The 14,269-nt window shown below is 45.0% G+C and overlaps 1 protein-coding gene across 4 annotated transcripts in view; it reads left to right on the forward strand.

Annotated features, from left to right (window-relative positions):
- Positions 1–14,269, forward strand: part of LPGAT1 (lysophosphatidylglycerol acyltransferase 1) — a 129,748-nt gene that overhangs the window by 16,054 nt on the left and 99,425 nt on the right. The window lies entirely within an intron of this gene.

Below are 14,269 nucleotides of genomic sequence, written 5' to 3' on the forward strand. Positions count from 1 at the left end.
GTGCTCCGTTAGAGTGCTCTATTGTAGTAGGAGAGAAGCTTGCTCTTTCTTATTTAAAAATACCCAAACAATTCCGACCCCACCAAAAAAAGGGAAAAGAAGAAAAAGCTGTTGCTTACAGGTCATACACTGCTTCGTGGACTTATGTTTAAGGAGGTTGTCATAATTTTTTTACAATATTTTTGAATAGCCTTCCTTCCCCCAAGGAAACTGCAAGAAATTGAAAAGCTATGGAAAACCATATCTCAAAAGTTGACTTGCTGTTATAAACTTGTGCCCCACAGTCTGCCTGTCCACCCAGTTTCTCTGCCAGAACCCCCCCCCCCGATGATCCTTACATTTCAGATGGCACCTTAGAGACTAACCAATTTATTTGAGCATAAGCTTTTGTGAGCTACAGCTCACTTCATCGGATGCATTCCGATGAAGTGAGCTGTAGCTCACGAAAGCTTATGCTCAAATAAATTGGTTAGTCTCTAAGGTGCCACAAGCGGTCCTTTTCTTTTTGCGAATACAGACTAATACGGCTGTTACTTTGAAACCTGACATTTCAGATGGTGTGTGTGGCCAGATAATGCATCTTTGTTGTAGTTTGGTGCTCTGTTTTATCTCAGAAAGGGCATGTCCTAGAAACTTCAAATGAGGCTTTCTTCAGAAGAGAGCTAGGGGAGGTCTTGTGCATAGGACCACTTTTGAGATGGGGAAAGGCATATTTATGAAACAATCTGTGGCAAACGAGTGTTGGTGGTCTATTGTGCTTTGGTGCACTTTTAAAAGAACAACTAAACTGTTTGAGGACCTAAGCTTTCATTTAAAAAATGCAAAAAGAAAAGGAGTACTTGTGGCACCTTAGAGACTAACCAATTTATCTGAGCATTTTATTTGAGCATAAGCTTATGCTCAAATAAATTGGTTAGTCTCTAAGGTGCCACAAGTACTCCTTTTCTTTTTGCGAATACAGACTAACACGGCTGTTACTCTGAAACCATTTAAAAAATTGTAAACTGACTATTGGTGTTGAAATTACTAGTGTAGAAATGCAGTCAAGCAACTTCCTTTTCAGATGACGCACCTAAAGATACATCTACACTGCACACTAAGTCTAGGCTCTGACTTAGGTTTGAGTCCATGTCCCCCTTCTGTCCACACACACGTCAGTTTGACTTGGGTCCTAGGATTCTGCTGGAATGGAGGGTCAGAGCCTGAGTCCTACTGTGACTTGAGTCCAAGCAGTGTAGTTTCGGACATAGTTCAAGCTTCAGACCCGAGTTAGAAGGTTTGTACAGTGCAGTGTGGACACGTTAGCACGTGAGACCCAGGTCCAGCAATTTTAAACCTTGGTTTACAGTGCTGTGTGGACACTCAAATGTGGGCTTGGAAACTCTGGGTCCACAAGCCCGACTGGAAATTTGTCAACTGCATGAAAAAACTTGTACAGATGCTGACAGACATCATCTTCCTTTCCAAATGAAACAGATGGACATCGTACCAAAAGGTCTGAAGGTAAAAAATCCATTACAATCTACATACCACACAGACTATGCTGACAGCTTGTGCCACACGCTCTCAAAGAAACTGCGGAACCACCTGATCAGCATCCTCTACAGCAAACAGGGAAAGATTAAGAATGAGCTCTCAAAAATGGATACTCTCATAAAAAACCAACCTTCCACACAAACTTCCTCGTGGCTGGACTTTACTAAAACTAGACAAGCCATTTACAACACACACTTGCTTCTCTACAAAAGAAAAAGGACACTAAACTTTCTAAACTACTACATGCCACAAGGGGCCACAGCAATGGTTCCCTCAACCCACCCAGCAATATTGTTAACCTATCCAACTATACTTTCAGCCCAGCAGAAGCAGCTGTCCTATCTCGGGGCCTCTCCTTCTGCCCCTCCACCCCCACGAACATGATACAGTTCTGTGGTGACCTAGAATCCTATTTTCGACGTCTCCGACTCAAGGAATATTTCCAACATACCTCTGAACAACATACTAATCCACAGAGACCTCCCTACCAACACTACAAAAAGAAGGATTCTAGGTGGACTCCTCCTGAAGGTCAAAACAGCAGACTGGACTTCTACATGGAGTGCTTCCGCCGACGTACATGAGCTGAAATTATGGAAAGGCAGCATCACTTGCCCCATAACCTCAGCCGTGCGGAACACAATGTCATCCACAGCCTCAGAAACAACTCTGACATCATAATCAAAAAGGCTGACAAAGGAGGTGCTGTTGTCATCATGAATAGGTCGGAATATGAACAAGAGGCTGCTCGGCAATTACCCTTTGATCCCACTGAGAATTACCAAAAGAAACTACAGCATTTGCTCAAGAAACTCCCTGAAAAAGCCCAAGATCAAATACGCACAGACACACCCCTGGAACCCCGACCTGGGATATTCTATCTACTACCCAAGATCCATAAACCTGGAAATTCTGGGCGCCCCATCATCTCGGGCATTGGCACCCTGACAGCAGGATTGTCTGGGTATGTAGACTCCCTCCTCAGGCCCTACGCTACCAGCACTCCCAGCTACCTTCGAGACACCACTGACTTCCTGAGGAAACTACAATCCATCGGTGATCTTCCTGATAACACCATCCTGGCCACTATGGATGTAGAAGCCCTCTATACCAACATTCCACCACAAAGATGGACTACAAGCCGTCAAGAACACGATCCCCGATAATGTCACGGCTAACCTGGTGGCTGAACTTTGTGACTTTGTCCTTACCCATAACTATTTTACATTTGGGGACAATGTATACCTTCAGATCAGCGGCACTGCTATGGGTACCCGCATGGCCCCACAGTATGCCAACATTTTTATGGCTGACTTAGAACAACGCTTCCTCAGCTCTCGTCCCCTAACGCCCCCACTCTACTTGCGCTATATTGATGACGTCTTCATCTGGACCCATGGAAAAGAAGCCCTGGAGGAATTCCACCATGATTTCAACAATTTCCATCCCACCATCAACCTCAGCCTGGACCAGTCCACACAAGAGATCCACTTCCTGGACACTACAGTGCTAATAAACAATGGTCACATATACACCACCCTATACCGGAAACCTACTGACCGCTATTCCTACCTACATGCCTCCAGCTTTCACCCTGACCACACCACACGATCCATCGTCTACAGCCAAGCTCTGAGATACAACTGCATTTGCTCCAACCCCTCAGACAGAGACAAACACCTACAAGATCTCTCTCAAGCATTCTTACAACTACAATACCCACCTGCGGAAGTGAAGAAACAGATTGATAGAGCCAGAAGAGTTCCCAGAAGTCACCTACTACAGGACAGGCCTAACAAAGAAAATAACAGAACGCCACTAGCCATCACCTTCAGCCTCCAACGCATTATTAAGGATCTACAACCTATCCTGAAGGATGACCCAACACTCTCACAAATCTTGGGAGACAGGCCAGTCCTCGCTTACAGACAGCCCCCCAACCTGAAGCAAATACTCACTCACCAGCAACCACATACCACACAACAGAACCACTAACCCAGGAACCTATCCTTGCAACAAAGCCCGTTGCCAACTGTGCCCACATATCTATTCAGGGGACACCATCACAGGGCCTAATAACATCAGCCACACCATCAGAGGCTCATTCACCTGCACATCCACCAATGTGATATATGCCATCATGTGCCAGCAATGCCCCTCTGCCATGTACATTGGTCAAACTGGACAGTCTCTACGTAAAAGAATAAATGGACACATCAGATGTCAAGAATTATAACTGTAAGCGGTGTCAGGATGAGCTCCACCCTGACATCTGGTGGTGAGGTGTGGCAAGTTGCGGAAAAGAACTTTAGGGGCCGATCTCATTTGCATAGGCACACCCACCCTGCCTAGAATGAGGCCATAGCTGCCCAAACGGTCACTTTGGCTGCTGTGGGATCCCCAGTGTCTCTGTTATTGGGGCAGGAAGAATAAATTATTACCCTGATTATGGGAACTGTGCTTGGAACTGTACTTGGCCTTTGTTATGATGGAGGGACTCACCATCAACTAAGTAGCAGTCGCTAGGCAAGGGTCATGGGTTCCAAAACTCTGTGAACTGAGAGAGGCTGGGGACAAGTATTAATACTTGGTGGCATGGGCCCCTAGGTGATGGCCTTACATGCTAATTGCACTTCCTCCTCTTTCCACTGTGGCATATCAGAGCTAATTTTGATTCCATTAGGAGTCTAGTTACATGCTGCTGAGCTCACTTTGGGCTAATGGTGCACCAGCATTGAGGCTACCCTACTACAAGCTGAATTCACCGAAGAGCTGAACTGACTAAGAGCTGAAATCACTGAGCATTGTGTTAAGTAGTGGGGGAGCCTGAAGATATATTGTGGAGCAATTCGTGGGACAGCTGGAGTGCCTTGTGGACAGGCTGGTGGAGCAGTTCATTGAATGGCGGGGTCTGCTTGTGGGACGTGGAGTGAAGCAGTTCGTGGGGCGGCTGGCAGAGTGAAGGCCTATGGAGCTGTGGGGCGGTCAGCTTCAGATCATGTAAGGTGCCCCTTACCCCTCCCCGCCCCCATCTCTACCCAGGTTGGGAGGTAAAGCTCTGCAGATAAACTTTTGAACTCTGGGGCTGCCCTGACCAGGGACAGAGACTTTTGGGACTTTGGGTGATTTGGGGTTGCTGGACTCAAGAACCAAAGGGAAAGGACACGCCCCAGTTTGCTTGGGGTGGTTTTTTTTTTTTTTTTTGCTCATGGGTTGTGCTACGAATCCTGTTGGTGGTATTTCTCCAACATAATGCCACATTGTTTCTCTCTGTTACTAAAAGGCTTTTTTGCTACACTCAGACTATGTGCTTGCGAGAGGGGAAGTATTGCCTCTTGGAGGCACCCAGCGAGGGTGGTGATATATTTGTCCCAGGTCACTGGGTGGGGGCTCGAGCCGGTTTGCATTGTGGTGTTGGAATGAATCCCCTAGATATTGAACCCGGCCCTTGTTGCCGCCAACTCTGACGGGCAGAAGGGTTACATAACATTCATAAAGCAGTCGGAGAACACTTCAATCTCTCTGGTCACGCGATTACAGACATGAAAGTTGCGATATTACAACAAAAAAACTTCAAATCCAGACTCCAGCGAGAAACTGTTGAATTGGAATTCATTTGCAAATTGGATGCAATTAACTTAAGCTTGAATAGAGACTGGGAGTGGCTAAGTCATTATGCAAGGTAACCTATTTCCCCTTGTTTTTTCCTATCTCCCCCCCCCCCCCACGTTCTTGTTAAACCCTGGATTTGTACTGGAAATGGCCCACCTTGATTATCATACGCAGTGTAAGGAGAGTGATCACTTTAGATAAGCTATTATCAGCAGGAGAGTGGGGTGGGGGGAGGTATTTTTCATGCTTTGTGTGTATAAAAAGATCTTCTACACTTTCCACAGTATGCATCCGATGAAGTGAGCTGTAGCTCACGAAGGCTTATGCTCAAATAAATTGGTTAGTCTTTAAGGTGCCACAAATACTCCTTTTCTTTTTGTGAATACAGACTAACACGGCTGTTACTCTGAAACCTCCCACAGAGCTGTGCTTAGTGTGCAGTGTAGACCTACTCTGCGGGTCCACAGATAAGCATCTTTGTTATGCTTATAAAAACCACATGGGATCTTTTCCCCTGAAAAAGATAACACTCAGTGTTTATTGAAAACACGAGAGTAAGCATATGCATTCAGTCACACACACACACACACACACACACAGGTCATGCAGATGGTCTTATAGTTATCAGTCTGTTGTAGCTTGAGTCAATCTAATGGCCAGTTAGTCTGAGCAGGAGTGAGAAGCTGGGCTCTGTTGGTCGCGATCTGATGCTCCGAGGCTTTGCAGGACTGAACCCAGAGTCTTATGGCAAAAGACCCCAGCTTTATACTTGTAAATTCCCACTTTAGTCTATGGATTTTGCAATGTCATTTTGTCCTTAAGTGGTGTTAATCTTGGGGTTTTTCACTGTTCTCTCTTATTTGTTGTCTCACCTTCGGGGGTGTTTGCCTCACCTCTGAGGTTGTCAATGCTGTTAACTCATTTAGCATCCGATACAATGGATGTTTTCTGATTTTCCTGCTGTCTCTCACTTTTTCTTGACCATCTGGACATTTGTGGTGGCTTTCACACTCATCCTTAATCATGCACACATCCTTTACTCACACCAAACATTTTTACAGTGAATCTTAGACAGGATTACATTTTAGAAAGGGTTGTATGGTGACTAAAGGGGTTACAAAAGAATCTTACACAACTTGGTTTGCAATGTAGATTAAACATGACCTTATAGCAAATACTGTAATGAAAACTTATCCTAAAACAAAGGACTGTTCCTGCCTTAATATCAGTTCAGACACAGGCAGCCTGCCTGATGCGTTTCTACCAATGGCCCCTTAGGCCATTCCTTTCTGCTTTTCAAAAAGGGTGGGTGGCAGGATATGGTTAAATCATTCATCAGTACATTTAATACATGCTAATTATTATATCCTTCATTCTAAATTATCCAAAATACAAACATAAAATCCAACTACTAAATCTTTGATGTATAATCTTCATTCAGTGTTAAGACATAGTCCTGAATACGTCCCGTGAGACTATGGGTAAATCTACACTGCAGTTAAAAACCCATGGTAAGATCGTGGGGGCTCTGGCTAAGGGTCTGTTTTAATTGTGCTTTAGATTTTCAGGTTCAGGCTGCGGCCCGAGCATGGGGAACCTCCTGCCTCGCAGGTCCTAGAGCCCTGGCTCTAGCCTCACCCAAAGTCTACATGGCAATTAAACTGCCCCGTAGCCCAGGCCCAAGCCAGCTGGCTTTGGCCAGTGTTGGGTTTTTAATTGCAATGTAGACATTATACCCTATGTGTCAAGTCACTTTCCAATCAGACAAGTAAGTCTAATTTAAAAAGAAAAATCTGCCTTAGGTTTTGACATAAATTATCTTAGTATTGTGGAGGCCCATAGGAGCCCCAGTCATGAGCAATGAGGAGTCTGGTGGCACTTTAAAGACTAACAGATTTATTTGGTCATGGGCTTTTGTGGGTAAAAAACCCACTTCTTCAGATGCAAACTTCCTGACTGAATTGGCCTTCAACATTGATTCTCCACTTGTAAGGTAACTCCCTTCTCTTCGTGTGCCAATATATATATTTATGCCTGTATCTGTAATTTTCACTCCATGCATCTGAAGAAGTGGGTTTTTTACCCACGAAAGCTTATGCCCAAATAAATCTGTTAGTCTTTAAGGTGCCACTGGACTCCTTGTTGTTTTTAAAAAACATAGTTCTTGTCTGCTCTCTGTATATAGTAAGGATCCAGTGGCAGTTTTTTGTAAGATTGAGTGTGCTTTTTAAAAAGTCCTATCTGCCTCTCCTATGAAATATGGTGGGCACGGATCATTGGCTGCTTTTCATCCCTGATGTGACTGCATATCCGTGATGCTGTATAGTTTTGTAAAGTATGTTAGGAATCTTAAGGATGAAAGTTGCTGTGAATTCAAGGTGCTATCTATTTATTTTTCACTTAAAACCACCTGTACTTGTAACCAATCCTTGCATTCATGACATTCTGAATTTTCTAGCAGCCATTGGTATGCTTTTATAGACTGAGAAGGAAACTATTTCCCTCTCCTCCCCATAGATTCGTTCTGCCTTATTGAATGAGAGATTCTTATTTAACTGTTTTTAGGTCAGAAAGATGTTCCAGAATTGTTGCAATTTAATTATATTTTTGACTCCTAAGTGTCCAAGTCTTCAGGATGAGTTATTTCATATTTACTGTAAGACAACCTTCAGGCAATTCTTGGTAAAATGGTAATACAGACTTTTAAATGTGCTCAGTGTATAGTCTTACTGTATTGTATACTGTATTAAACTGTTATTTTTATATAATCTCTCAAAACTGTACATGTGACTGGAGCTTATAATATCAACATATGCAAATTGTGGGCTGTAGGGGTTTTTTTTGCTAGAAGCTAACTAGCCAGTGTCAACCGTGAATGATTGAACACTTACCCACTGCATCAAAAAAACCCATCAGAAATACCAGCCCCCCAAATTTTATCTGAGATCCTCTGTCTGAGGGTCAAGAAGGCATCTTTCCTACTCAGAAGGGCTTTTCATCGCAGCCACTGGCCTTCTAGCCAAAGGACAAGATGGGACTCTTTTTGTGCAAATAAGGATTAGCTATAAGGTTGATGTTGAATGGGAGATGGCCTGTTCATACCTAAGTGCCAGTTCATATGATAAGGGTTGATTATGTTGCCTCTTCATCATTCTAGCCCATAGCAGCCCAGGTAGCAACAACAGGATTTGAACCAGAATTCCTCATGTGGCACTGCAGAGAACTGTCATTGGGCCAGTGGACTGATTCTTCTGGATATTTCTACACTGGAAAAACAAATTACAACCTCCCCACAGCAGTGAGTCTCAGAGCCTGGGTCAATTGACTTGGGCTTGAGCTACAGCACTAAAAATAGCAGCGTAGATGTTCCCATTCAGGCTGGAGCCTGGGGTCTGAGACCCACCCTGCTCACTAGGTCTCAGTGCCTGGGCTCCAGCCTGAATGGGAATGTCTACACTGCTATTTTTAGTGCTGTAACTCAAGCCTGAGTCAGTCAAGTGTGATCCAGGCTCTGAGGCTTGCTGCTGTGGGTTTAGGTTTTTTGCAGTGTAGAACAGGGGTGGGCAAACTACGGCCCGTGGGCCAGAACTGGCCTGCAGGCCATTTTAATCTGGCCCTTGAGCTTCCACTGGGGAGTGGGGTGTGGGGCTTGCCCTACTCCAGCTCTCCAGGGTCGGGGGCCGCTCTACGTGACTCCCAGAAACAGCGGCCTGGTTCCTACGTATAGGGGCAGCCAGGGGGCTCCACTCTGCATCCTGCCCCAAGTGTCTCCCCCGCAGCTTCCATAGGCTGGGAACCATGGCCAATGGGAGCTGCAGGGGTGGTGTCTGTGGATGGGGCAGTGTGCAGAGCTGCCCGGCCACGCCTCCACATAGGAACTGGAGAAGGAACATGCCTCTGCTTCTGGGAGCCGCTTGAGGTAAGCACTGCGCAGAGCTGCACCCCTGAGCCTTTTCCCACGCCCCAACCTCCTGCCCCAGCCCTGATCTCCCCTCCCATCCTCCGAACCCCTTGATCCCAGCCCGGAGCACCTTCCTGCACTCCAGAGCCCGCAGCCCCAGACCCACCCCAGAGTCTGCACTCCCAGCCAGAACCTGTTACCCCCTCCCTCACCCCAACACCAATTTTGTGAGCATTCATGGCCTGCCATACAATTTCTATTCCCAGATGTGGCCCTCAGGCCAAGAAGTTTGCCCACCCCTGATGTAGAAAGACATACCTTTTGGGATTTTTGTTTTGATATCTGTCACTTCCACATTGTGGAATACAACCATTAGCAAGCTAGTAATCTTGTCATCACTCCATTTAAAGAACTTGGCTGCCATCCTCCTCTGTGGAAACTCTATATGCTTGTATTACATGACAGCACCCGGAAGGGCAGTATAAAAAAAAGCAGTGTTCTTTTGGGCATGTCTAATAAGGATTAACAACTTGCAACATCAACCAGCAAAAGGCACTGTTCTAGCCTTGCACATCTGCCTCCTTTGGCGTGCAGGAATCAAAGGCAAGCCCTTGTACTGTATATCTCCATTCAACGATGCTGGAAATTGTCTTGCTTCTCTCTGACATTTTTGTTTGTGGATTGACACTGTTCTGTTCTTTTGAGTTCACTAGGGGTGACCCAGCAGCAGTTGTCAGTTATCTGCCTTTTTAAATATGAACTGACCTGATCACAGTGACTCTTATGTTTCTCTAATCGCTTCCCAACCCCTTCTCTTTCAGGCATCTGAGTGATGCACTTCCTTTTTTACTAAACCAGCTATCTTATTTTTGCAGATACTGAAAAACTGCTCCTGGACTTTTTCTCCTAAATTTAGCCTTTATTTTGCTTAGTCTAGTTAATTTCACTTAATTAAACTGACCCTTTTGTTCTGATATTTCATTTCACAAAAAAAGCTGCAGATTTAAAATTGGACTCTACTGTAGTTTCTTTTAATCTCTTTTTCAGTGGAAGAAGTTTGGTAGACCGTTCCATCAATGCTTTTGTACTAGTAACATGATTATTCTCTCCTCGCCCATTTAAGTCATAAATAAACTATAGTATTCTGACTATTAGAACATCTATTGGCATTTTAGGGCACTAGGAATGTTATCATGTTACTTGATGGCTGTGGTAATGCTTCTCTGGGTAGTTTTTGCATCTTGCAGACTTGTTAATGGGGAGAACAGTGTGTGCTCTGGCAAGCTTGCTGCTTCACTGAGCAAATATTATAATTTTGATGTCTGTGTAAGTCAAGAATGCTTTGAGAGCTGCTCTTGGCATCTATTGTAGGCCTTTAACTGGATCTTTCGCATTACTGAAATGCGTGACCTGATACTGGATTCTGGTAGGACTTAATCGGAGCAGTGTGTGTGTCCATCTGTCTACCTATAATGAGTACTAAACTGTGTTCAGATTATTGTTTAAGTGGTTTGGGCTGGGATGGCTTGCCTCATCAGTGGTTTTGGTTTTATGCAGTGTTCAAGTTTAAATACAAACTGCCCACGCAAAACATGTTAGCCTGAACAGTTTTCGGACAGTATATGCTGGTTGTGTACCATATGTTGGAAAGGGGGAATACTTCATCCTTGGTGTTTTGCGGTCATGTGTGGACACATGGATGCACTTGCAGACTTAGAAAGAGAGAGAAATTGATTGTGATTGCTCATGTACTGCCCTTTACAGCTGACTAAATTCTACCTCTCCACCACGTAGAGCAATTTTTCAGGAATTTCTGTTGCCCTTGTGCGTCTTTTGGCTAGAAATTGAGCTAAGACTATTTTGTCTACTCTGACATTCAGGCTATTTTACTCTGGCATTCAGGCTACTGAAAAATACCCCAGCTGATTAAAAAGTTGATTTTTATCTTGCTATTTGATATTTTCCAAAAGTCACTTTCATACTTTTTGTGGCCAAGACTACTAGCATCTAAAGTGAAATGTCTAGTATAGTTTAAACTATATCTCCAGGATACAGAAAAAATGAGGGCCTAAGTCTCTCAAAATGTATTGGATCATTTTCAAATGACCCAGTGGGTAACAAGTACGTTCATAATATTTGAAAAAACTTTCTAAACTCTTGTGGTTGTAATATTAGTTAACTTTAGCCAGTTCAACTGTTTTTAGGCTAAATAACTGCCAAAATCAACATGAAATAGCACAGAAAATACTGTAGTTATATGTTCTGCACGCTTTTTGTTTTAATCACTTAATATATTATTTTTTGTTGTTTTGTTCGTGAAGTAACCTTTCTGTTCTGGATTTCTCGTTCAGTTTCTGCCAGTATCAATCTTCACTTACCCAGACAAAAGGACATAATCTATTCTCAGGGATGCTGATGGCTAAAATGAGGTTTGGAACAGGGCTGCCAATGATGAAATTCTCTGAAATAAATTGATGGGTGTAACCAAAGCTGGACATATGTTAATTTGACCTGATTTTGGTAATGCTAGCTGTTAAAAAGCTGAACCTCGAGGATTAAGATATTCTATCTTTCTCGGACTGATGCTTTCCGTAATGTCTACGAGTACAGCAAAGAAAGCTTTCAGAGCAGAAATGATAGGGTTTTGACTTAACGGTAGTAGATGCCTAAATTTTATATCTAGTTTAGTTAATTCCAAACTAGTCATAAAAGTAGGTTTGTAATAAAGTTAAGTGCATAAGAGTAGAAACTTTATATACTCTGTGTATTCCAAAAATAAACTTCACTTCAAACCCCATCTAAGGTTGCTAAGGGTATGTCTACACTACGAAATTAGGTCGAATTTATAGAAGTTGTTTTTTAGAAATCGTTTTTATATATTCGAGTGTGTGTCCCCACAGAAAATGCTTTAAGTGCATTAACTCGGTGGAGTGCTTCCACAGTACTGAGGCAAGCGTCGACTTCCGGAGTGTTGCACTGTTGGTAGCTATCCCACAGTTCCCGCAGTCTCTGCTGCCCATTGGAATTCTGGGTTGAGATCCCAATGCCTGATGGGGCTGACACATTGTTGTGGGTGGTTCTGGGTACATATCATCAGGCCCCCGTTCCCTCCCTCCGTGAAAGCAGCAGCAGACAATCATTTTGCGCCTTTTTTCTTGAGTTACCTGTGCAGACGCCGTACCCTGGCAAGCATGGAGCCCACTCAGGTAACCATCACTGTATGTCTTCTGAGTGCTGGCAGACGTGGTACTGCATTGCTACACAGCAGCATCAACCCATTGCCTTGTGGCAGCAGAAGGTACAGTAGGACTGGTAGCCATCATAGTCATGTCCGAGGTGCTCCTGGTCGCCTCTGTGAGGTCGATCAGGAGTGCCTGGGCAGACATGGGCGCAGGGACTAAATTTGGAGTGACTTGACCAGATCATTCTCTTTAGTCCTGCAGTCAGTCCTATTGAACCATCTTATGGTGAGCAGGCAGGTGACACGGATTGCTAGCAGTCCTACTGCACCATCTTCTGCTGAGCAGCCATGAGATGTGGATGGCTTGCAGTCCTTCTGCACTGTCTGCTGCCAGCCAAAGATGTAAAAGACAGATGGAGTGTATCAAAACAAGAAATAGACCAGATTTGTTTTGTACTCATTTGCTTCCCCCCCCCCCCCAGTCTAGGGGACTCATTCCTCTAGGTCACACTGCAGTCACTCACAGAGAAGGTGCAGCGAGGTAAATCTAGCCACGTATCAATCGGAGGCCAGACCAACCTGCTTGTTTCAATAAGAACAATAACTTAGGTGCACCATTTCTTATTGAAACCCTCCATGAAGTCCTGCCTGAAATACTCATTGATGTGAAGCCACCCCCTTTGTTGATTTTAATTCCCTGTAAGCCATGTCGTCAGTCACCCCTCCCTCTGTCAGAGCAACGGCAGACAATCGTTCCGCGCCTTTTTTCTGTGCGGACACCATACCAAGGCAAGCATGGAGGCCGCTCAGCTCACTTTGGCAATTAAGAGCACATTAAACACCACATGCATTATCCAGCAGTATATGCAGCACCAGAACCTGGCAGAGCGATACCGGGCGAGGAGGCAACGTCAGCACGGTCATGTGAGTGATCAGGACATGGACACAGATTTCTCTGAAAGCATGGGCCCTGCCAATGCATGCATCATGGTGCTAATGGGGCAGGTTCGTGCTGTGGAACGCCGATTCTGGGCTCGGGAAACAAGCACAGACTGGTGGGACCGCATAGTGTTGCAGGTCTGGGACGATTCCCAGTGGCTGCGAAACTTTCGCATGCGTAAGGGCACTTTCATGGAACTTTGTGACTTGCTTTCCCCTGCCCTGAAGAGCATGAATACCAAGATGAGAGCAGCCCTCACTGTTGAGAAGCGAGTGGCGATAGCCTTGTGGAAGCTTGCAACGCCAGACAGCTACCGGTCAGTCGGGAATCAATTTGGAGTGGGCAAATCTACTGTGGGGGCTGCTGTGATGCAAGTAGCCCACGCAATCAAAGATCTGCTGATATCAAGGGTAGTGACCCTGGGAAATGTGCAGGTCATAGTGGATGGCTTTGCTGCAATGGGATTCCCTAACTGTGGTGGGGCCATAGACGGAACCCATATCCCTATCTTGGCACCGGAGCACCAAGCCCGCGAGTACAGAAACCGCAAGGGGTACTTTTCAGTAGTGCTGCAAGCTCTGGTGGATCACAAGGGACGTTTCACCAACATCAACATGGGATGGCCGGGAAAGGTACATGACTCTCGCATCTTCAGGAACTCTGGTCTGTTTCAAAAGCTGCAGGAAGGGACTTTATTCCCAGACCAGAAAATAACTGTTGGGGATGTTGAAAAGCCTATAGTTATCCTTGGGGACCCAGCCTACCGCTTAATGCCATGGCTCATGAAGCCGTACACAGGCAGCCTGGACAGTAGTCAGGAGCTGTTCAACTACAGGCTGAGCAAGTGCAGAATGGTGGTAGAATGTGCATTTGGACGTTTAAAGGCGCGCTGGCGCACTTTACTGACTTGCTTAGACCTCAGCAAAACCAATATTCCCACTGTTATCACTGCTTGCTGTGCGCTCCACAATATCTGTGAGAGTAAGGGGGAAGATATTTTTGGCGGGGTGGGAGGTTGAGGCAAATAGCCTGGCTGCTGGTTATGCGCAGCCAGACACCAGGGTGGTTAGAGCACAGGAGGGCACGGTACACATCAGAG

Source organism: Lepidochelys olivacea (assembly GCF_965140295.1).
Source record: "Lepidochelys olivacea isolate rLepOli2 genome assembly, chromosome: 3".
Classification (NCBI taxonomy): Eukaryota; Metazoa; Chordata; order Testudines; family Cheloniidae; genus Lepidochelys; species Lepidochelys olivacea.